The sequence below is a fragment of the Sorex araneus genome, chromosome 4 (assembly GCF_027595985.1).
Source record: "Sorex araneus isolate mSorAra2 chromosome 4, mSorAra2.pri, whole genome shotgun sequence".
Lineage (NCBI taxonomy): Eukaryota > Metazoa > Chordata > Mammalia > Eulipotyphla > Soricidae > Sorex > Sorex araneus.
The window spans coordinates 158,398,797-158,421,224 of NC_073305.1; the positions used below are offsets into that span (position 1 = coordinate 158,398,797).

Genomic DNA, 22,428 nt, shown 5'->3' on the forward strand with positions numbered 1-22,428 from the left:
TGGGTTTAAAAACCTGAAAATCAGAAGATATAAGTAAATATGAGTTTAATCTGTAGTCCATATAACATGTCATTTTTGTAGTCCATTTAAAGGGTAATCAAAGATTTATTTTGATTGATAAAATTGTCAGTGCTGAATACAGAAGAGATACTTTATATATCACATATTAAATTAAGTATTATATGTTAATATATTTTAAATTATAAACTTTGCTAGGCAATAGGTGGTCTTGAAGAATTTATAATTTAATAGATGAAACATAGACATACAACAGAGTACTTTAAAAAATATAGTCAAATAAATAGTATAATTATTTTCTTAATCCTGAATACAAATTCAGTAGTTGGGTGTTTTACAAAAATATCAATCCTATGCCCTGCATAGAACCTTAGGGTTTTATTAGTTTTGGATGAGATAAAGAAATTAATATCATATGGATGCTAGCCAAATGATTCCACTGAGTAGGATCATATATGTCTTCCAAGAAGATTAATGCTAAAGTGGATTCATCAAATAATTTCAGAGAATTTAATAGTGGATTTGAGTTTAACTGTTGTTACTAGGGCTATAGAGATAGTCCAGGGAGTAAAAGAGTTTGCTTAGCGTGTGGCAGACTCTATAGTTCATTCTCTGGCACCAAACATGATCCACTGAGCACCTGCAAGAGTGATTGATCCTTGAACATAACCTAGTAGGGCCTAGTGCCTTAATCCATATATCCTCACACATGAATTGACAGAAAGTAAGATGTTTTTTGGGGGATTTTTTGGTGCCAGGGTTTGAAAATAGGGTCTCATGCATACAATGTAAATACTCTACTGCTAAGCTCCATTCTCACTGAGAAAAAAAGGTTATTTTTTTAAACTTTTTTCCCCCCCGCTCTTGTATGCATATGCATACACACACACACACACACACACACACACACACACACACACACACTATCCTTAGAAACATTGTGACTACGTGATGCCCAGTGGATGGAAAGGATGGCAGTTAACTCTATCCACAATCTTTTTTTTTTTTTGCCTTTTGGGTCACACCTGGCGATGCACAGGGGTTACTCCTGGCTCTGCACTCAGGAATGACTCCTGGCGGTGCTCAGGGGACCATATGGGATGCTGGGAATCGAACCCGGGTCGGCCGCGTGCAAGGCAAACGCCCTACCCACTGTGCTATTGCTCCAGCCCCACTATCCACAATCTTTTATTGTTGGAAAAGTGATGTCACTTCTGCCTAACGTAACTTTAATTTTTTTTGGTGGGGGATAGACACATTTAGATGTTTTTAGAGAGTACTTCTGGTGGGGTTGGGGCATTGTATGTGGTGCCAGGAATAAATCCTGAGTCAGGCATGTGTTACACAAGTATCTTAATCCTTGTACGAACTTTTCAGCCACCACATTGATAATTTTAATATGTTGTGATCAGGTAAGCATTTTGTGTGACTTCACTATTTATTGATAATTTTTTATGTTTCATAAAACTATTGATAGTTTTTTATGTTTTTTATGTCTGTGGTCCATCCTTAGATATTTTGTGTATGTACTTTATAAAAAGTAAATTCAGATACTTTGGAGCAACACATTTTCTAAAAATTATTTTTATATATATATTTTAATGAATCACCATGAAATACAGTTGCAGAGTTACAAACTTTCGTGATTACGTTTCAGTCATACAATGATTGATTACCGATCCCTCCACCAGTTCCCATGCTCCACCACTTATCAGTAATGTTCCCAGTATCCCTCCTGCCACCCCCATCATATCTCCTCCCCACTTCACCCCTACCCACCTCTATGGCAGGCACATTTCCTTTATCTCTGTTTGGAGCTCTCTCCTTTTGTGTGCTATGGTTTGCAATACAGAAGGTGGCCATCATGTTTGGTTTGTAGTCTACTATCAGCATGCATCCCCCATCCTGAGCAAGCCCTCCAAGCATCATCCACTTAGTGGTCCCTTCTCTATTCAAGCTGCATTTTCCCCCAGCATGTGAGGCCAGCTTCCAAGCCGTGGGGTGATCCAGGAGGATCACCATTATTTCTATTATCACCTTATCTCTATTATCCTTGGGTGTTAGTCTCCCATTGTTACTTTATATTCCACAAATGAGTGCAGTCATTCTATGTCTGTCCCTCTCTCTCTGACTCATTAAGTGAAAATGCATGACTTGTTTTTCTCAAGGTTTACAATTTCAATCAGAAATATCAAGAAAAGCAGATTTATTCGTGACAAGATAATTTGCCTGCTAAGTCTATAAAAAATTTTATTTGATGTCCATCTAGATTACATTTTCTTATGTGTCTTTTGTAAATTCTGAACTCAGTAAATAGTTTTCTGGAAAGGCTCATCACAGCTTACAAAGTTGATTGTGCATGTCTGTTCCCAACTCTACTCAGAAAGTCTAGTGGGGAGACTAAAGGCAGCCATGATTGTGGTATTTGTTTATTAAAGATTAGGTGCTTTATTATCCCACAGATACACATTAAACATCTAAGAATATATTACTGATTTTTACTAGAAGATAAATCTAGCATATGAAATTGATTTTACTGGAAGATAAGTATAGTGTAGAAAATAATATTTAAGTTTTTCATCTGAGATATAATAAACTTATAAGTCACAAAATTAAAGCACCCCTTTATCTGGGGAAAAATATATTTTACAAAAACACATCTTTATTTATTTCATTGTTTATTTCACTATTTTTATCTAAAACATAAATTTCCACATATTCTACGCTGAATGATTTACTTTTGTTAGCTTAAAAGCCATTTTATGTTCTCTCATCACTCCACAATTCAGTTTTTATTTTTTAATCCAAGGCCCACAGCAGTTCTTTTTGTTTGATGGAAAAAGATAACCAAGAAAATAAATTAGAAGACTTAACGATCAGGCCTATATTTTTGTTATTCAAACAAACCCAAAATGAGGCAAAAATAACCAGATTTTGCCAACAAAAACACTTAAACCATTTCAATTACTGTTTTAATTGGCCAGCTCTGGCTGTCAGATTGTACTCTAATCTCTACAAGAATGTTATTTGGGGAAAGCTAACATATTCCCACATGAAAAGCACAGTCACCCTTGCAGCACATTCTAACTGTAATAACTTTCTCCTAATATACTAGGATCATATTAGAATAAAACTTGAAATTACTGAAAGAACATAATCTATGGATCATATAAAAACCTAATTTAGTATCAGTTTATTATTGAAAAGTCAGATCCGAGTCCAACATAACGAAAATTGGTGATGATCTTGAGATATTTATATAACAACTGCTTCAACCAATGTCCAGGCATATGAAGGTGCATGTGTATGATAGAATATTTATGTTGTGTGTATGATAGTATATATACTTCTGTGTACATTAAATACAAACAATAAACGCTGGTTGCAATAATCTGCATGGTTTTATAACAGCACTTGTAATGTGAAAAAAGTGTTACAAAGATTACACTGGAAACAGTTCAGCTGCCTCTTAGACTTGTAGGTTTAGAGATATTGAGTCTTATTTTGTGTTTGTGACCATGAGTACCAGTTGGATTTTCAACCTAATATTTTCAATTAGTCAGATTTATCTGGTACTATATTGAAAGCATAATATTTAAACTAACATAAAGTCTGCTAACATCTTTCATAAGTTGGAAGAAGCCACCATGAAGGGTCATGCCACTAAAAATCCCATAGAATGCCTTCTAGGAATAGCTTGGGCGTTCTTATTATCTAAAGCTTTAAAATTCAAAACACAGGGGCCGGAGCGATAGCACAGTGGGTAGGGCGTTTGCCTTGCACGCGGCCGACCCGGGTTCGATCCCCGGCATCCCATATGGTCCCCCAAGCACTGCCAGGAGTAATTCCTGAGTGCAAAGCCAGGAGTAACCCCTGAGCATCTCTGGGTGTGACCCAAAAAGCAAAAAAAAAAAAAGAAAAAAAAATAAAATTCAAAACACAGATCAGATATGGCATCACCTCTTAAAAACTTTCTAAAAAAGTATGATCACAGGCCCTACTCAGCTAAACTGAATCAAAATCTGTGCTTTAACACAATACAATTATGATTAATGAGCTAAGTTAAGGCATGAGAATTATGAATTTTTTATTATTTTTAAATTTTCTAAGAATAAAAGCTAGTGGTTATATCTATTTCATATCTAATCAAATCTAATCAAGAATTTCATGATGCTATATTATTAGTTGAAGTAGTTGACGGTAACTATAAATATAAGAAGTGGAGACTCGATTTGTGATGTTTCAATAATACTATTCATTTTAAGTTCCATTGTTAAAATACTTAGACCTACTCTGTTTTTCAAGATCACAGAAATTGTATGATGTAGCATTCTTTGTTGTTGTTTTTCTGGTGTTATCTCAAATAAAATACTTATGTAAGAATCTACTTATGGGGCACAAAAGTCATGAAAAAGTTTCATCATACTTAAACTTTAAGGATTAGAACTGTGATCCGATGCAATTATGTTCTTTGGTAAGCTTTGCCTGCCCTTTTCCAAAATAGGGCTCTGTAGCAGATAAGAAAGTAGCTTGTAAGGTCTAGAGTGAAATATTTAATTCTTCAAAGTTACTGATTTATTCAGAAACCACTAATATTTCAAAATTTCAGATCTGAAATTAATGAGAGAAAGGTCAGGGAAGAGGAAGGGAGATGGAGTTCTCTACTTTCTGTTGGGCTTTATCCGTTGTCTTGTTATTATGAGCTAATTACATCATGAATACAAATGAACACATACATATCACAACCATTCAAAGTATCTGAAACATGCAATGGATCAATTAAACAAAGAAATCTCAAAGACTAAGAACTCTGTATCATACTGTTCCCACAGTAAAGCACTTTGGCTCCTATGAGACATAGTAAAAGATAAATTACAACTAAATGCAAATATTTTCAACCTAAACAGTGCTCTCCCAAATTCCAGTTTTCTTACCTATCTTGATGAACTTTTAAAATAACCCAGAAAGAACAAGGAAATGGAAATAATTCCAATTGTGATTATTACCACTCCCACAGATAATGTCAGATTCCAATGTCCTTGGCTCTGATCCTGCCCTTGAATTCTCCAGTGCCAAGGGTCCTGTTTAAATAAAAATTCTCCTAAACAATTCCCCACTCCACTTTTGAAATAGGTGGAGCAAAAGGCCCAGGAACTGGGAAAACATGGAGATTTAACTGTTAGTGTCACAGGGTTCCAGCATAGAAGAAACTCTGGTTTGTGGTTCCACTTATAGCATTGATTTCAATAAAAACCAACCTGTTTATTTCAATAATTAAACATATATTCTCAAAAACAGATAAAATGTGCATTTTATCTGTACAGATAAAATAGACACATTTCCCAGAACAGAAATCGAAACTATTTTAGTGTTAATTAACAGATTTTAGTGTGTTCGGGTGGAAGGGGTGGGGAGAAGGGAGCTGGTATGTGGTGACTTTTCATTGATTGGTAATGGTATTCTCTTGACAAGAGAGTCTCTTGCCCATACGCCTGGCTATCATCCCTGGGGCCCCTCAGAGGGGATGGGCTCCAGCTTCCCTCCCCACCCCGAGCAGAGCTCCTGGCAGCCGAAGACCACTGGAACCTAGCTACAGCCATGCTGGAGGCCCCTCTCCACACGTTCGAACAGGCCTCATGCATGAAGGTACAAGCAGAGAAACCCAGGTGTGTGTAATTCCATCAATGGTCAGCACCCAGAGACTTAAAAGCAAAATTCCAGAAGCGTGCGGCCGCTTTGCGGTATCTTATAGACTACTTCTCCCTCTGGGAGAAACTGGCAAGCTTCTGAGAGTTTCCTGCCCACATGGGACAGCCTTGCAAGCTCCCCATGGTGTATTCATATGCTAAATCCAGTAACAAGCTGGATCTCATTCCCCTGACCCTGAAAGAGCCTCCAGAGCGACATCCTTGAGAGGGCTGAGCCAAGAGAGACTTCTAAGATCTCAGGGAAAGGATGAAATGAGAGGTTACTGAGCCCGCTAGAGAAATCGACGATTAACAGGGATTTTGTGATTCGTGATTTGTGATTCTCTTGTTGGCTGATGTTGCAAAGATGAGCCTCCTTCTGCCACTAGGGCAGAGAAGTATCATCACTTCCAATGGGTGGTGAAAGATACATATGCTTGGCCCTCAAGTTTGTTGGCCGAATAAGCATGCAAACAGTCTCATTTGAACCAGTTTTCTATGTATTAATTTTTACAATAGCTTGGTGATTTTGGTTTTCTTTTTTGTTTTTTTTTGCTTTTTGGGTCACACTCAGCGATGCTCAGGGGTTACTCCTGGCTTTGCACTCAGGAATTACTCCTGGCGGTGCTTGGGGGACCATATGGAATGCCGGGGATCGAACCCGGGTCGGCCGCGTGCAAGGCAAATGCCCTACCCGTTGTGCTATCGCTCTGGCCCCAGCTTGGTGATTTTGGATAAGATAGTTCTTCTGAATATCCAATTTGAGCAAAACAACTCTTTCCCAAAATGTCATGTTCCTAAACTTCAACTAAATACTCAGGAAGTATTTCGAATGAATGGTCACACCTTTTCTTTGTACTCTACTTCCAAATTTCTTTTTATTGTACCACTTGTTTCACTTGTAATCCCATTGATCTTCGATTTGCTCGAGTGGGCGCCAGTAACATCTTCATTTGTCCTGTGGAGTGCTAGTGTAGCCCAATGGCATCTGCTCGCTCCAGGAACACAAAGGAAGATGAAGTCATGAATACAAAGGAAAGATAATGTCATGAAATTTGCTTATAAGTGGATGGTCATTTTTATTAAAATTATCTTTTTTATTAAAATGCTTTAATTAAATCACTGTGAGATACAGTTACAAAGCTTTCATGTTTGAGTTTCAGTCATACAATGATCTAACACCCATTCCTCCATCAGTGAACATTTTCCACTACCAATGTCCCTAGTATACCCCCTCAGCCCAACCTTCCCCCTGCCTCCATGGCAGACAATTTCCCCCATACTCTCTCTCTACTTTGGGGCATTATGGTTTGCAATGTAGATACTGAGAGGCCATCATCTTTGCTCCTTTACCTACTTTCAGCACACATCTCCCATGCCGACAGATTTCTTCAACCATCATTTTTTTTTAGTTGATCCCCTCTCTATTTCAGCTGCCTTCTTTCCTAGCTCATGAGGCAGGCTTCCAACTATGAAGTAATATCCCTGGCCCTTGTGTCTACTGTCCTTGGGTATCAATCTCATATTATGTTATTTTATATTCCACAAATGAGTGCAGTCTTTCTATGTCTGTCCCTCTCTTTCTGACTCATTTCACTTAGCAGGATACTCTCCATGACCATCCACTTATAAGCAAATTTCATGACTTCATCTTTCCTAACAGCTGCATAGTATTCCATTGTGTAGAAGTACCAATGTTTCTTTAACCAGTTGTCTCTTCTCAGGCACTTGGGTTTCCAGATTCTGGTTATTGTGAAAAGTGCTGCAATGAACATACAGGAGCAAATGTCATTTCTACTGTGCTTTTTAGCACCCTTAGGATATATTCCCAGAAGTCATCTTATTGGATCATATGGAAGCTCAATTTTCAGTTTTTTAAGGAATGCCCATATTGTTTTCCAAAAAGGCTGTACCAGTTGGCATTCCCACCAACAATGAGAGTCCCTTTCTTCTCACATCCGCACCAGCACTGGTTATTCTTCTTTCTGATGTGTGCCAGTCTCTTTAATGTGAGAAGATATCTCATTGTTGTTTTGATTTGCATCTTCCTGTTTATTAGTGATGTAGAGCATTTTTCCATGTGTCTTTTGGCCATTTGTATTTCTTCTTTGAGAAAATTTTTGTTCATTTTTCCCCCCATTTTAAAAATAGGGTTAAATGCTTTTTTTCTTGTAAAGTTTCTACCAGTGCTGTATATATATTGGAATTAAACCTTTTATCAGGTGGGTATAGGAAAATAATTTTTCCCAATCTGTGGACTGTCTTTGTATCTTGGTCACTGTTTCTTTTAAGGTGCAGAATCTTCTTAGTTTAATGTAGTCACATTTGTTTATCTTTGCTTCCACTTACGTGATTAGTGGTGTTTTGTCTTTGAAGCAAGGTATGCATCTTCACCCCTGTTTTATCTCTCAAAAACAGATAAAATAAAATGTCTATTTCATCTATACAGATAAAATAGACATAATATGTTTTCATGTGACTTTTGGCCATTTGTATTATTTTTTGAGAAAGCTTCTGTTCATTTCTTTTCCCATTTTTTAATGGGGTTGGAGGTGTTTTTTTTTTTTTCTTGTACAATTCTACTAGTATCTTGTATATCCTGGACATTAACCCCTTATCAGATAGGTATTGGGTACATATTCTTTTCCATTCAGTGGGCTCTCTCTGTATTTTGGTCACTGTTTCTTTTGAAGTGCAGAAGCATCTTAGTTTAATGTAGTCCCATTTGTTTATGTTTGTTTCCACTTGCTTGGTCAGTGGTGTTTCATTGTTAAAGACACTTTTAGCTTCAATGTCATTCAATGCCTATGTTTTTTCCAAGTACCTTATGGATTCAGGTCTGATAATTAGGTCTTTAATCCACTTTGATCTGACTTTTGTGCCTTTTTCAAATTTCTTTGTCTTCTTCCTTTCCTTCAACTGCCTTCACACTATTTACCCACAGTATTGTCTATTTTCTTCATATTTATTTTCCTTTGAGCAAAACACACACACATACACACACACAACATTCCACGAGCCAAAATTATGTTTAGGCCAAAAGAATCTCAAGAACCTCAAAATCTGCATGTCTGTATTAAATATCAGTGCCATCAGTGATTTCTTACCTTTCTGGTTGATGGTCCATGTACATATGCAATCAAGAGTTCATCACAACTTCCCCTTGACTGAAAAAGTGAGTGGTAATAGTTATCTCAAGATAAAACATTTCTAATTTCCTTCAAGATTTGCTATTTCCAACAGTTCTAGTGCCCCATTTAAGGCATTTTCAGACCTTAGTGTGCTTGTGTTACAAGTGGACTGGTACCGTATCTCCTGTATCTCTTGGCTTCATTCTACAGGGAGATTTTCCTGGAAAGATATAGCCAAGAACGACAGTGAGACCAGTACTTTCACAACAATGCCAGCATCTCTTAGCAGCCAGAATTCTAACCGCAAGCCCAACATGACCATCTCTAGAGTCCAGTGCTGCCTACGAGCAGGTTTGTGTCCTCTTTTTGAGCAGTACTTTTCTACTTCCTGTCTTGGCACAGAGACTTTTGGATCAATTGCCATAAAAAACCTTGGTTGGATAAGTTTTAAAGTACTTAGTTTTTGAAGAATAATTTTTATAATATCAAAGAGATTATTACACAAATGCATAAGAAGCTCAACAATAATTAAAAACAGATCATGAAATGGGCAGGGGATCTGAACAAACCCTTCAATAAAGAAAATGTGCAGACGGCTAAGAGTCATAAAAAATATCATCATCATCTGTTAGTATTATGAAAATGCATTTCAAAATAGTAATGAACTATCACATGATTTTATAAGGATGGTGTGTGTCAGAAGACATAAAGAACAAGTATTAGAGGGAATGCATGAAGAGAAAGAAACCCTGTGCATGTTGTGGGTTGGGAGGTGCAACCATTGTGGAAATCTATGGAGATTTCTCAAAATATTAAACATAGAAACTACATATGATCCAGTTATAGCTCTTCTGGGATGTCACTAAAAGAAATAAAACACTAATTTGAATATATATGCATACTTAACCATGTAATTATGATTTTATATACAATTATGTACACTTACCAAGAGCTGGAAACAATTTAAATACCCAGGAACAGATGATTAAATTTAAAAATAATGCAGTAGTTATGTATATGAGATAATAATATCCCATATACAATGGGATACTCTTCACCTACAAAGATAAAAGCCTGAAATTTTCAACAACAGGGATGGATCTATATGAAATGTCAGGTGATTCAAAACAAATACTGAAGGATTTCACTCAGTGGTATAAAGAAATCAAATTATAAAATTAACCAAACGAAGCAAAAATCCAGTTTTTAATTATAAAACCAAATGAGAGATTACCACAAGGGAAGGGGCAGAAAAAGCAGGTGAAAGGGATCAAATTTTTGGTGAATGATAGAACTGGGTTTTTAGGGGGTGAACTTAATATAGTACTCACAGATGTTAATTTATATTAATGTAAATCCAAAATTTCTCTATTGATATAATGCAATGTTACAAAGATAAACATTATTTGGAAACATTAAGTTACTTATTCTACAATTTCAAGCTCTATATAAAAATGAAGTATCCTTTCATGTTTGCTGTTGTGGTAATGTCTTTCTTACTAGCTTGCATTTTATGTGCTTTGGAAAAGGCCATTGAAGCTGGTTAGAAATGAAATTTCAATAGCTTCTGACACCAAATGAGAGAAACTATTAATTGATGGACATTAGCCACTGTGGGGATTGAATTGTTGAAGCAGTTAACAAAAAGAATTTTGTGGATGATGTGAAAATCTAGGAACGCTCATTTAGGTATATTGGATCAATGCTGCTGTTTTGTGTGTCACTGAGAAGACACATTTGAGAACTACTGTTTAAGATTAAGAAGAGGTACAGAAAAATTCAGCTTTAACTTGAAGTGGCTTATTTACTTTTTTTTTATTAATTGAAGTCCTATGATTTACAGTACTGTTGTTGGTAATTTCCCATGCACATAATTCCAACACCACACCCATCCCAAATGTCCCCGCCTCCCTCCCCTGCAAAGAGCTTAATGTCCTTGCCTTTCAACTCCCTCCAGCTCAGTAGTGTGGATCAATCCTTCCATAGTGTTGGAACACAACTTCCAAAGTGTTGTCTTTGGCCCTTTGTTGCTACCTTACTATGTGTCTTAGGTCTCACATTAGAGTGAGATCATTCTGTATCTATCTGTTTCTTTCTGACTGACTTCACCTGCCATGCTACCCTGTAGTTCAAACTCTTATTTAGCCACAGGCCATCAGAAATGTAACATACCATCATACCATCTTGTTTTACTTTAGCCTAGACTTATAAAATTCCAAATTCCTTCACTGGAACAAACCTTTATGTTGAACCTTCAGTTATCAAAATATATTTTGCCATTGTTAATGTAAATTCCTTAACAAGATAAAGAATTTGTACTTCATGTGCCATTAAGATTGCTGAAGTAACATCTGTCTGGTATACAACCACTTGCAATTAGATAGTTACTTAAGAAGGATGTGGGAAGACCTATAAAAACTTTGGTTAGGGGTCACAGAGAGATAGTAGAGTGTGAAGTAATTGCCTTGCATGCAGTAAACCAAGATTCACTTCCTTGTACCACATCTGAAACTCTGAACACTGCTGACTACAAAATCCATAAGTTTCAAGCACTAATGAACTTGGAACAACGAACAAACAACCACCAAAACTTGCTTAGAGCCTGGAGAGACAGAGCAAGGAATCTGGAGTTTACCTTGCTCACAGTTGAACCTTGTATGCAGTTGACCCTGTCTGACTGACTCTTGTGTTACATATGATACGCAACCCAAGCACTTTTGGGTAAGAACACTGATGCCAGAGTCAGGACTTAACCCTGATAACTGTTGGGTATAAACGAAGAAGGAATAAAATGGAAAAGTTAATTAGTTAAAATTTTGGTTGTTTTTTTTTGGAGGGGTAAGCAACATGCATCATTGAGCAACACTATCCTTAGTTGTGTGGCGTTTTTCTTGCCCTCCATTAATGAGCTAAATGAAGGGAATGTGATTATAGGAATCAGAATGTTTGGCTTATAACTCTGACCTTAAATACCATCTTATAAAAGAAGATTCTCCAATAAATATTTATAGAATAAGAGGAGTGGTTTGGGAAGTCAATTAAAAGATTACATTTATGAAACTATTATCGTTATTTATACTTTGAGGCGAAAGCCATTTGATATCTTGATATGTCAGTCAATACTGGTAAAGTAAAGACATTACATGACATGAGACTAGTAGTCATGCAACAGGAAATAATTATGGTCAGCAATGTGGGAGTAAAGTCCTCCCATACTTAGCTGACTACAGTGGATTAAGTTCACATCTGGTGAAGAGAAACCATCCAAATGTGATTCTGGGAACATGGGAAGATATTTGACATTATTATGATTTTCCTCCCTCTTTGTGAACATTATCTCACAGTACTCCATTCGTTATTTCATCATTTTATGGATGAACAATTTTCAGACCAAGACCTATACTTCCTTAAGATGAATGGAAATACCACAGACATATATGTTTTTGAACACTCTGTGGATAAGGAGGTTTTTAAACAGTTCCAAGAGCCTGAGAAAATTGTCATGACCAAGTTCTACACCCTTCAGTCTGAACTTTCCCAGGGAGGAGTTGAATACTTCTCTAAGACCCATACCGGCCCCACCTCTCCCTAATACATCAGAGTAAGTAGGTTAAGATGACCGGAAATGTTCTTGAATTACTTAATGGAGAATATTTGCATGATGAATCTGACAGCTAGACACCAATATTATGTTTCATTTATGTCAATTAACACCCTATCATAGATCTGGCATGCAGGAAGAATGAATAAAAACTTGTGTCAGAAAAAAATAAATCACAAGATGTTTAGGCCAACCTGCATAAACCTTTACCATTATATAGAAAGATAAGGTCCAGAGAGATAGCTCAAAGAACTGAGCCCAAGCTTTATGTGCAGGAGAACTGGTTTTGAGTCCTTGCACCACATGGTCCACTGAGCACTATAAGAGTGAATTCCAAGTACAAAGTACCACTGTGTTATACACACACACAAACACATACACACACACGCATGCACACACACATATATATATATGTAGTCTCAGTAGATATGCAGTCATTATGGATATATAATCTCAGTAGATATGCAGTCATATAGGGAGACATTTATATAACGATAACGATACCGATTCACATACAACTGACAGTGCTTGGGAACCCCCAGGCTATATCTGGCAGTGCTAGGTGTCAGGATCAATATGGTACCAAGGATCAAACTCAGATTTTGAATATGTAAGACATGCAATCTGACCTCTGAGCCATCTCCCGAGTCCCAAGCTTATTCTAATGCTCAAGTGTCTGAGGATCAACTAAGACTAGGTTGAGTTAAAGTCAAATTTTCAGCCTAGGCATGACTGGGATGCTCTGTGTTAGTGGGACTTATCTTTAAAGTCCAGTATGGCTCAAATTTGTTTCTTCTTAGAGCGCTAGCTAATAAAGCAGAAGATAACTATGGGAGTATATCAAAGCATGAACCTTGCCTCTACCCCCCTCTTTTTTTATCAATTTATGTTCTTCTCTAAACTATCTAATGTTTAACTTAACTGTCTTTATATTCTTAATCTCTCTGCCTGTATTGTATTGTGATGATATACCTTTCCAGATTTATCATTTGAATTAAAATAAAATTCTATCTTCAAAATCTTTTGCCTGCAAGAGTCTTCTGCTCGCGCACCTGGCTGTCTTCCCCGAGGCCCCTCGGAGGGGGTGGGCTCCAGCTTCACTTCCCGCCTGGAGCAGAGCTCCCTGAAGCCGAAGACCTCTGGAACCTAGCCACAGCCATGCTCAAGGCCCCTCTCCACATGTTCGGACAAGCCTCAGGCATGAAGGAACCCAGGTGTGTGAAATCCCATCAACGGCCAACATCCAGAGACTCAGAAGCAAGCTCCCAGAAGCGATATCTTATAACCTACTTCTCCCTCTGGGAGAAAATGCCAAGCTACTGAGAGTTTCCTGCCCACAAGGGACAGCCTACCAAGCTTCCCATGGTGTATTCATATGTTAAAGCCAGTAACAAGCTGGATCTCATTCCCCTGACCCTGAAAGAGCCTCCAATGTGGCATTGTTGGGAAGGCCAAGTAGAGAGTGGCTTCTAAAATCTCAGGGATAGGAGGAATGGAGAGGTTACTGAGCCCACTCGAGAAATCGACGATCAAGGGGATGATGATGATGATCTTCAGAATCTAGATGTTTTCTTTCTTAAAATTAGTGACTATTTGCTGTGGACGTGGGTTTGGAAATGGACTGCGGGCTTTGTCCACGGTGGGGTTGGGCGGCCTGGCAGGGAAAGTGGCACTTCCCTGACCGTGACTCGATCGCCAGCTTGGTGTCCCTGCGCTGGCCTCCCGGAGAAACCAGGCCCAGAGCACAGGGATGGACCCCGTGGCCCCAAATGGACCACGGCGCTGAGTGGCACCCATTTCCCAGGCCTCGCCATGGTGCTTCAAAAGGAGCCAAACACCGTGTCCTGCTTCTGCCTTGGAGGACTGATCCGTGGGGGGTGGGGATGGGGGTGGAAATGGCTATTTTCCCTAAAATAGCGCTGAGGCTTGAGGTCGAAAACTACCTCAGAGAAAGCTTTGTGAATCCGGAGGTTATAGCAGCTGGAGGTAAAGATGAATCAGAAAGGAAGTTTGAAACTCTGTTAAAGCACTTGTCACACCCGCCATCATTCACAACTGTCAGAATAAATACACACTTAGCCTCAGTACAATATGTGAAAAATTTGTTGCTTGATGAACTCCATAAGCAATATAATAGATTAAGTGTTCCTGTTCTTCAACATCCAGACCTTCAGGATGTTCTGCTTATTCCTGTTATTGGACCTAGGAAGAAAATTAAGAAACAGCCATGTGAAGCTGTGGTCGGTGCCCAGTGTGGCGATGCAGTGCTGAGAGGTGCCCGTGTCTATGTGCCAGGAGTTGTATCAGCCTCGGCATTTATGAAAGCTGGAGATATTATTTCCGTGTACTCTGATATTAAAGGCAAATGTAAGAAAAGGAGCCAAAGAATTTGATGGAACCAAAGTATTTCTTGGAAATGGTGTTTCTGAACTAAGCTGCAGAGAAGTCTTCAGTGGGCTTCCCGAACTAAAAGGTGTAGGCATAAGAATGACGGATCCCGGCTGCCACAATCCACAGAGAAGTGGCAGGCATTCTGGTGAGGAACGCGGCCCGGACAATGCTCCAAACCTGAATCGGGGCCAGCAACTCCGGGGGGCCGGAAGGAGGAGGTGCCGCCAGCACACCTTCTCCAGATGGAACCCTGGCGACACTGAGCAGCAACTAACACGGCTCCAGGATTCGGGACTGGGACACATCCGAGCCTCTGGGGGGGGCACTGGAGTGGGGCGGCACCAGCCCAAAACTCCAAGTGGTCACGGCCGCCGGAAGTCACGCCCTCGACCCACCCTCGGTGCCATCTTGCTGCCACAATCCACAGAGAAGCGGCAGGCATTCTGGTGAGCAACGCGGCCCAGACAATGCTCTGGACCCGAGTCGGGGCCAGCAACACCGGGGGGCCGGAAGGAGGAGGTGCCGCCAGCACACCTTCTCCAGATGGAGCCCTGGCGACACTGAGCAGCAACTAACACGGCTCCAGGATTCGGGACTGGGACACATCCGAGCCTCTGGGGGGGGCACTGGAGTGGGGCGGCACCAGCCCAAAACTCCAAGTGGTCCCGGCCGCCGGAAGTCACGCCCTCGACCCACCCTCGGTGCCATCTTGCTGCCACAATCCACAGAGAAGCGGCAGGCATTCTGGTGAGCAACGCGGCCCGGACAATGCTCTGGACCCGAGTCGGGGCCAGCAACACCGGGGGGCCGGAAGGAGGAGGTGCCGCCAGCACACCTTCTCCAGATGGAGCCCTGGCGACACTGAGCAGCAACTAACACGGCTCCAGGATTCGGGACTGGGACACATCCGAGCCGCGCGGCCGCTAACACAGCCGTGTGACCTTTTCTAAAACCTGAAAACATACAATCTTTTAATGGAAAACTAATTATCAAATGCCTCTTTATTAGGGTTATCTTGTTTGGGGATATAACTCCCACAACAATAGTGAGTTTTGTGTTGAAATATGGAACGTAATCAAGGGGAAGAGAAAATAAAGTGAAATTCATCAGTTATACAGTTGGGGTGGGGGGCGGGAGGTATACCGGGGATTTTGGTGGTGAAATATGGGCACTGGTGAAGGGATGGTGTTTGAATACGGTATAACTGAGACATAAACCTGAGAACTCTGTAACTTTCCACATGGTGATAAAATTTTTTAAAAAATAAAAATTTAAAAAAAAAAAAAAAGAATGACAGATCCCATGTACCGCAGCCCTTCCTTTGACAGCGTCCTGCCCGGCTATGTGTTTTTACACAATTTGCCATCTGCTGTTGTAACTCATGTTTTGGATCCTCAACCTGGAGAGAAGATTCTGGATTTGTGTGCAGCACCTGGTGGCAAAACAACACACATTGTTGCGCTAATGCGTGATGAGGGAAAAGTGATAGCACTGGATTAGATAGCTAACAAAGTGGACAAAAATAAAACAAAATGCTGTCTTGTTAGGGCTAAATTCCACGAGAGCATTTTGCTTTGATGGAACAAAGGCGCTTAAATATGATGTGGTTAAGGACACAGAAGAAGAACCTCCATTTTTACCAGAATTCTTTCCCCGGATTCTTCTTGATGCACCCTGCAGCGGACTGGGACAAAGACCAAACATGGCTTGTACTTTGACTTTAAAGGAGGTGACTCCGTATCCGCCGTTACAGAGAAAGCTTTTTACAGTGGCTGTTCAGCTGCTGAAACCAGGGGGCGTGCTGGTCTATAGCACATGCACTATCACCCTGGCAGAGGAGGAGCAAGTTGCCTGGGCCCTCGCCAAGTTTCCTTGCCTTCAGCTTCAGCCTCAGGAGCCACAGCTCGAGGAGCAGGAATGATGGGAGCTGGACTGTCATCCGAACACTTGAAACAGCTGCAGCAATTTGGTCCCTCTGCTGTGCCATTGCAGGACACTGACTTCAGTCTCTCAGGGAGGCCGACGGGGGGGGGGGGGGGGGGGGGAACGACCTGATCCGACTGGCACATAAGGATTGCATAGGCTTTTTTGATTGACAAATTCCTAAAATGTAAAAGCTCAAAGGAGGCTTAGGAAACATCGTCTGTGGGTTTGTTAGGGTTTCTTGTGTGTCTGTGTTTGTTTTGGAGCCACACCGGGCCTTGTGCTCAGAGATCACTCCTGGCAAGGTTTGGGCCACCATATGGAATGCCAGGAATCGAACCCAGATCAGCCATGTGCAAAGCAAGTGCTCTATGTGCTGAACACTATCACTTCAGCCCTGCTTTTTTTTTTTCATAAAAAAAAAAAACTGATTGTTGCCCGTGATTGGTGGCACAGCTGTAAGAAAATGGTGCCAGAGACCTTCATCAGGGACAAAGACAGAGAGGAAGTCATCTTATGTTTTGGAAAGAATTTTCATTGATTTAGAAGAGTATGAAGAAGAGGACATGCCAATAGATGTGTAAAACATTTTCATTTGAACTCATCTGGTTTGTATTTATAAAGAATGTAAGTGATTTTTAAGGTTAAAATCAGCAAATCTCACAAAAGAAATAAAATTAGTAATGTAAATTAGTAATGTAAAATTTGGGAAAAAATTAGAGACTATTAATACCTCATAGACTACATGATATTTTGAGTTTAATTTTCTGGTGATTCTTGTTCATACTTTGTTTATATGGATTTAATGTTTTCTGATAAAGTATTTCTCTTTTTTTTTTGGCTTTTTTGGGTCACACCCAGTAATGCACAGGGGTTACTCCTGGCTTGTGCACTCGGGAATTACTCCTGGTGGTGCTCAGGGGACCATATGGGATGCTGGGAATTGAACCCGGGTCGGCCACGTGCAAGGCAAATGCCCTACTCGCTATGCTATTGCTCCAGCCCCGAGCATTTTTTTTTTGACATCCATCTTATCCTATATCACCTTTCTAGAGACTTTGAGTTGGGGTGTTTCTTTGTTCTCATGACTCTCCTTGCAGCTACTCAGGGTTCCTCACTGCTGTGTCCCTGCATATGTGAGCCACAAAGCAAAGCAGTCAAACACTGACTTTGGACGTGACTACTTCTCTCTACTTTCTGTGTGTTTCTATTGTATTTGCTCATCATGATTGTTTAGATTTCTCACCAGCTCAGAAAAATAATAAAATACTATATTATTTTAAAAATCATTGGGTATTCTTAGTTGTTCTATTTTTTGAACAGTTTTACATGGAGAACAATTCCATCATATTGCCCAAATAAAGGTGACTGCTCACTTAAAAAAAAATTATGGTGCTTTTTAGGCCACACCCAGCAATGCTCAGGGGTTACTCTTAGCTCTTCAACCAGAAATTGTTCCTAGCAGTGCATGAGGGACCATATGGGATGCCAGGGATTGAACTTGGGTCAGCCACCAGCAAAGCAAATGCCCTACCCAATGTACTATATCTCCAGCCACCCTGCTCACCTTTTAAATTATAATTTAATTTCATTTAAATTATAATTTAATTTAAAAGTTGAGTAGGCTTCTTTAAAAGTAGGCACTTTTGGGGCTGGAGCAATAGCACAGCGGGTAGGGCATTTGCCTTGCGCACAACAGACCCAGGTTTGATTCCCAGCATCCTATGTGGTCCCCCAGCATTGCCAGGAGTAATTCCTGAGTGCAGAGCCAAGAGTAACCCCTGTGCACTGCTGGGTGTGACCCAAAAAGCAAAAAAAAAAAAAAGTAGGCACTTTTTCACAAATAGAAACCTTTTATAAATACTTACTGTGTTTTAAATGGAGAAATCCTTGAAAGGCAACTCAGTAGCTGACACATGTGTGACAAGAAAGAAATTAAGAAAAAATAAACGGAGCTAATCATACAATCTTATAGATTAAAGTCCTTGAAGACAACAAACCTCTTAAAATGTATAGAGCATTAATATTATTTCAAAGCATTGAAAGCCATATTGTTTTTCATTTCACTCTGAAAGATCCTGAAAGAGAATGCTTAGCTCAATGAAGATGTTAATTCTGTATCACTGTGTTACTGTCATCCTGTTGTTCATCGATTTGCTCGAGTGGATGCCAGTAATGTCTCCATTTATCCTAGCCCTGAGATTTAGCAGCCTCTCTTTACTCATCTTTCCCACGTTGCCGCATTGGAGGCTCTTTCAGGCTCAGGGGAATGAGCCCCATCATTGTTACTGTTTTTGGAATATCGAATATGCCATGGGGAGCCTGCCAGGCTCTTCCATGCAGGCAGGATACTCTCGGTAGCATGCCAGGTTCTCTGAGAGGGAGAACTAGACAATCAGAGGTCGGGAGCTCTGCTTTAGATCCCATCAACTCTGGATCTTGGCCATTGATGGGATTACACAGCAGGTGGGGGAGCACAGTTTGTGGGTGTCACTGCCTAACTGGAAAAAGGGGGATCTGGGTGGAGGAGGCCCAGACCTGATCCTAGCAACCTTGGAGATCTCAGCCCCGGGGTCCTGCATACCTGGGTTCCTCTGCCAGTTCCTTCATGAGTGAGGCTTGTCTGATCATGTGGAAAGTGGCCTTGAGCATGGCTGTTGCTGGGTTCCAGAAGTCTTCAGCTTCCAGGACTCTGGTCCGGGTGGGGAGAGAAACTCAACCCGCCCCTCTCTGGCGACCCGGTGAAGACAGCCAGGAGCAGGAGATGATGTTAATTATCCAAGAAAAATTTAAAATTCAACTTATTTCTAAACGCCTGTGAGATGTATTTAACTACATTATTTTAAATTTATGAGATCCAAAGACTACGATTTGTGTCATACTAAGGGCCCACACCACAGGTCCTGCCTTACCTTCTGCTTACTGCTCCCCATCCCAGGTAAGGCCTGCCTCAGACTGATACCACTGGGCCTATTTTTGGAATGGAGGCAGAACCCCCTCCTACAAGGTGGGTACAAGTATCCTTCACAACCGACCTGTGCCTTAAGAACCCAACCACAGCTCCTGAAGCGGACATGACATATCAACTAGACAAATTACTTGCTGTTCAGTTGTTTTTCTCATTATTCTGTGAAAATAGACAGAGTAAAGAGAGAGCAATCTGCAGCTTAATCATTTCAGCAGTTGGGGAGGGTAACGACAAAGACTCATCTCTAGCACAAGAGCACTTGGAAACCACTGGGGACACGTATAATCCCACCAAGCTCCATGAGCAAAAGCAGTATCACCAAAGACATAACACTGGTAAGTCTTCGGTGTCTTTAGTGACATTATGATAAGGATGTAAGGCAGCTATGCTCAGCACTATACCACCAACGCAAGGCTTTCAGGAAATGCACTGGCCCTCCCTTAAGAAGCCGAAGGCAGGGGCCGGAGCGACAGCACAGCGGGGAAGGCATTTGCCTTGCACACAGCCCACCCGGGTTCGATTCCCAGCATCCCAAAGGGTCCCCTGAGCACGGCCAGGGGTAATTCCTGAGTGCAGAGCCAGGAGTAACCCCTGTGCATCGCCAGGTGTGACCCAAAAACCAAAAAAAAAAAAAAAGAAGCCGAAGGCAGGGGCCGGAAAGATAGTACAGCAGCTAAGGTACTCACTTTGCATGGAGCTGACCCAGATTTGATCTCTCTGATCTCTGCCACGAGTGACCCCTGAGCACAGAGTCAGGACTAAGCCCCGAGCACCACCAGGTGTGACTCCACTGCACCACCACACTCCCCTCCACCTCCCCTGCAAAAAAGAAGCAGAAGGTAGAGTCATAGGATTCAGCGACCCCACTTTGGGAAATCTAGCCAAAGAATATTAAAATGCAAACACGAAAAGCTAGATCCACCACGGTTTTTGTTGGCTTTAGAGTTACAACAGCTAAAATATAGAACAGCCAAAGTGCCCATTTATCAACAAGAAGAAGATGCCATCTGCTTATACAAAGAAAACACTACTCCCCTTTTTATTTTTTATATAGGAGTACTGCTATTTATTCAGCAATTGATTAAGCTGATTGAATTAGTCACGAACTCCACATTATTTTTTAAATTATTTTTAAAAAATATTTTAATTGGGGGCTGGAGCGATAGTACAATGAGTAAGGCATTTGCCTTGCATGTGGCCGACCTGGGTTTGATTCCCAGCATCCATATGGTCCCCCGAGCACCTTCAGGAGGAATTCCTGAGTGCAGAGCCAGGAGTAACCCCTGTGCATCGCCAGGTGTGACCCAAAAAGAAAAAAAATATTTTAATTGAATATCCATGAGATAGACCGTTACAAAGCTGTTCATAATTGGGTTTCAGTCATACAATGATCCAGCACCCATCCCTCCCTCCACCAGTGTACATTTCCTACAACCAATGCCCCCCATTTCCTTACCACTTTTCCTCACCCCCCCAGACCCCCATCCCCAGCCTCCCTCTATGGGAGGCATTTCCCTTCTTGCTCTCTCTTTCTCCTTTTCCTTTAGTGCATTATAGTTTGCAATACAGGTGGTAAGAGGTCATGGCGTTTGTTCAGGGTACTCGGTATTTTTATTGGGACAGTAAGACTCCTCCCCGTTTTTTATATTTGAAATCCCCACCTCATTTATTCATTCATGAATCTTATTTATGACCTAATTATGTCTTAAGGAACTCAAGTACCATAACAGTACAAATTGGGTTTCAGCATATTGATTTTTTTTAAAAAAAATATTTATTTTTAATTAGTGAATCGCCGTGGGGGTACAGTTACAGATTTATACATTTTTGTGCTCATGTTTCCCTCATACAAAGTTCGAGAACCCATCCCTTCACCAGTGCCCATTCTCCACCACCAGTAAACCCAGCATCCCTCCCACCCTCCCCAATCCCATCTCCCCCCACCCCACCCTGCCACTGTGGAAGGGCATACTCCCCTTTTTAAATGGATAAAATTTTAGGGGAGCCAAGAGAAATATAAAAGCAAAAATTTTGACATTGCAACCAGATAGAAGCAGCTGGAAGAAATGATGCGAGGCAAAATACACTGGGAAAGAAAAGTTGAATTAGGGGGGTTTGCAACCCTGGGTGCAATAGCAGCAGATAAAGATGATGACCAGATGAAACAGCCTAAGGACGCGCCAGGAACCAGACAGAGAGAGAACTCAGACGGCCAGGACATGAGCTTTGCACACACGAGGCCTCAGTTCCTGTCCTGGTCCCCAGCTCCACTAAATGTGACCCTCCAGGATCAGAGCTGGGGCTCACCCTAGAACTCTGTCAGCTGTGGCTCCCATACAAACAACCAACAATTAGACATGGGTGGGATGGGGGGCTTTGATAACAGAACTGAGCTTATCCAGCCTCTTTGTTTTGTTCATAATAATTCATTACATTCAATATGCCAGCACCAATCCCAACACCATTCCACCATCCTACCACCACCCATACCTGCCTCCAAAACACTAAATAAGTTATTTCGTATTGCATGTTAGGAAGAATCTGCCAAGAGTGACCCAAAAAATTTCCTTAGAGATAAGTGTGCGGAGAGTGTTATATCTCATCTTGGAGACATTTAAGCCCTTGTATGAGAGATTCCTGTCTGACTTTTCTTCTTATCCACCATATAATGCAGATATGCTGTGACCCAGAGAATGTCACATGTGCCCA

At 40.8% G+C, this 22,428-nt stretch overlaps 1 pseudogene; it reads left to right on the forward strand.

Moving 5' to 3' along the window:
• The first annotated feature begins 14,332 nt into the window (after positions 1-14,332).
• LOC101553078 (tRNA (cytosine(72)-C(5))-methyltransferase NSUN6-like) lies at positions 14,333-16,961 on the forward strand (annotated as a pseudogene).
• The last annotated feature ends 5,467 nt before the right edge of the window (positions 16,962-22,428 follow it).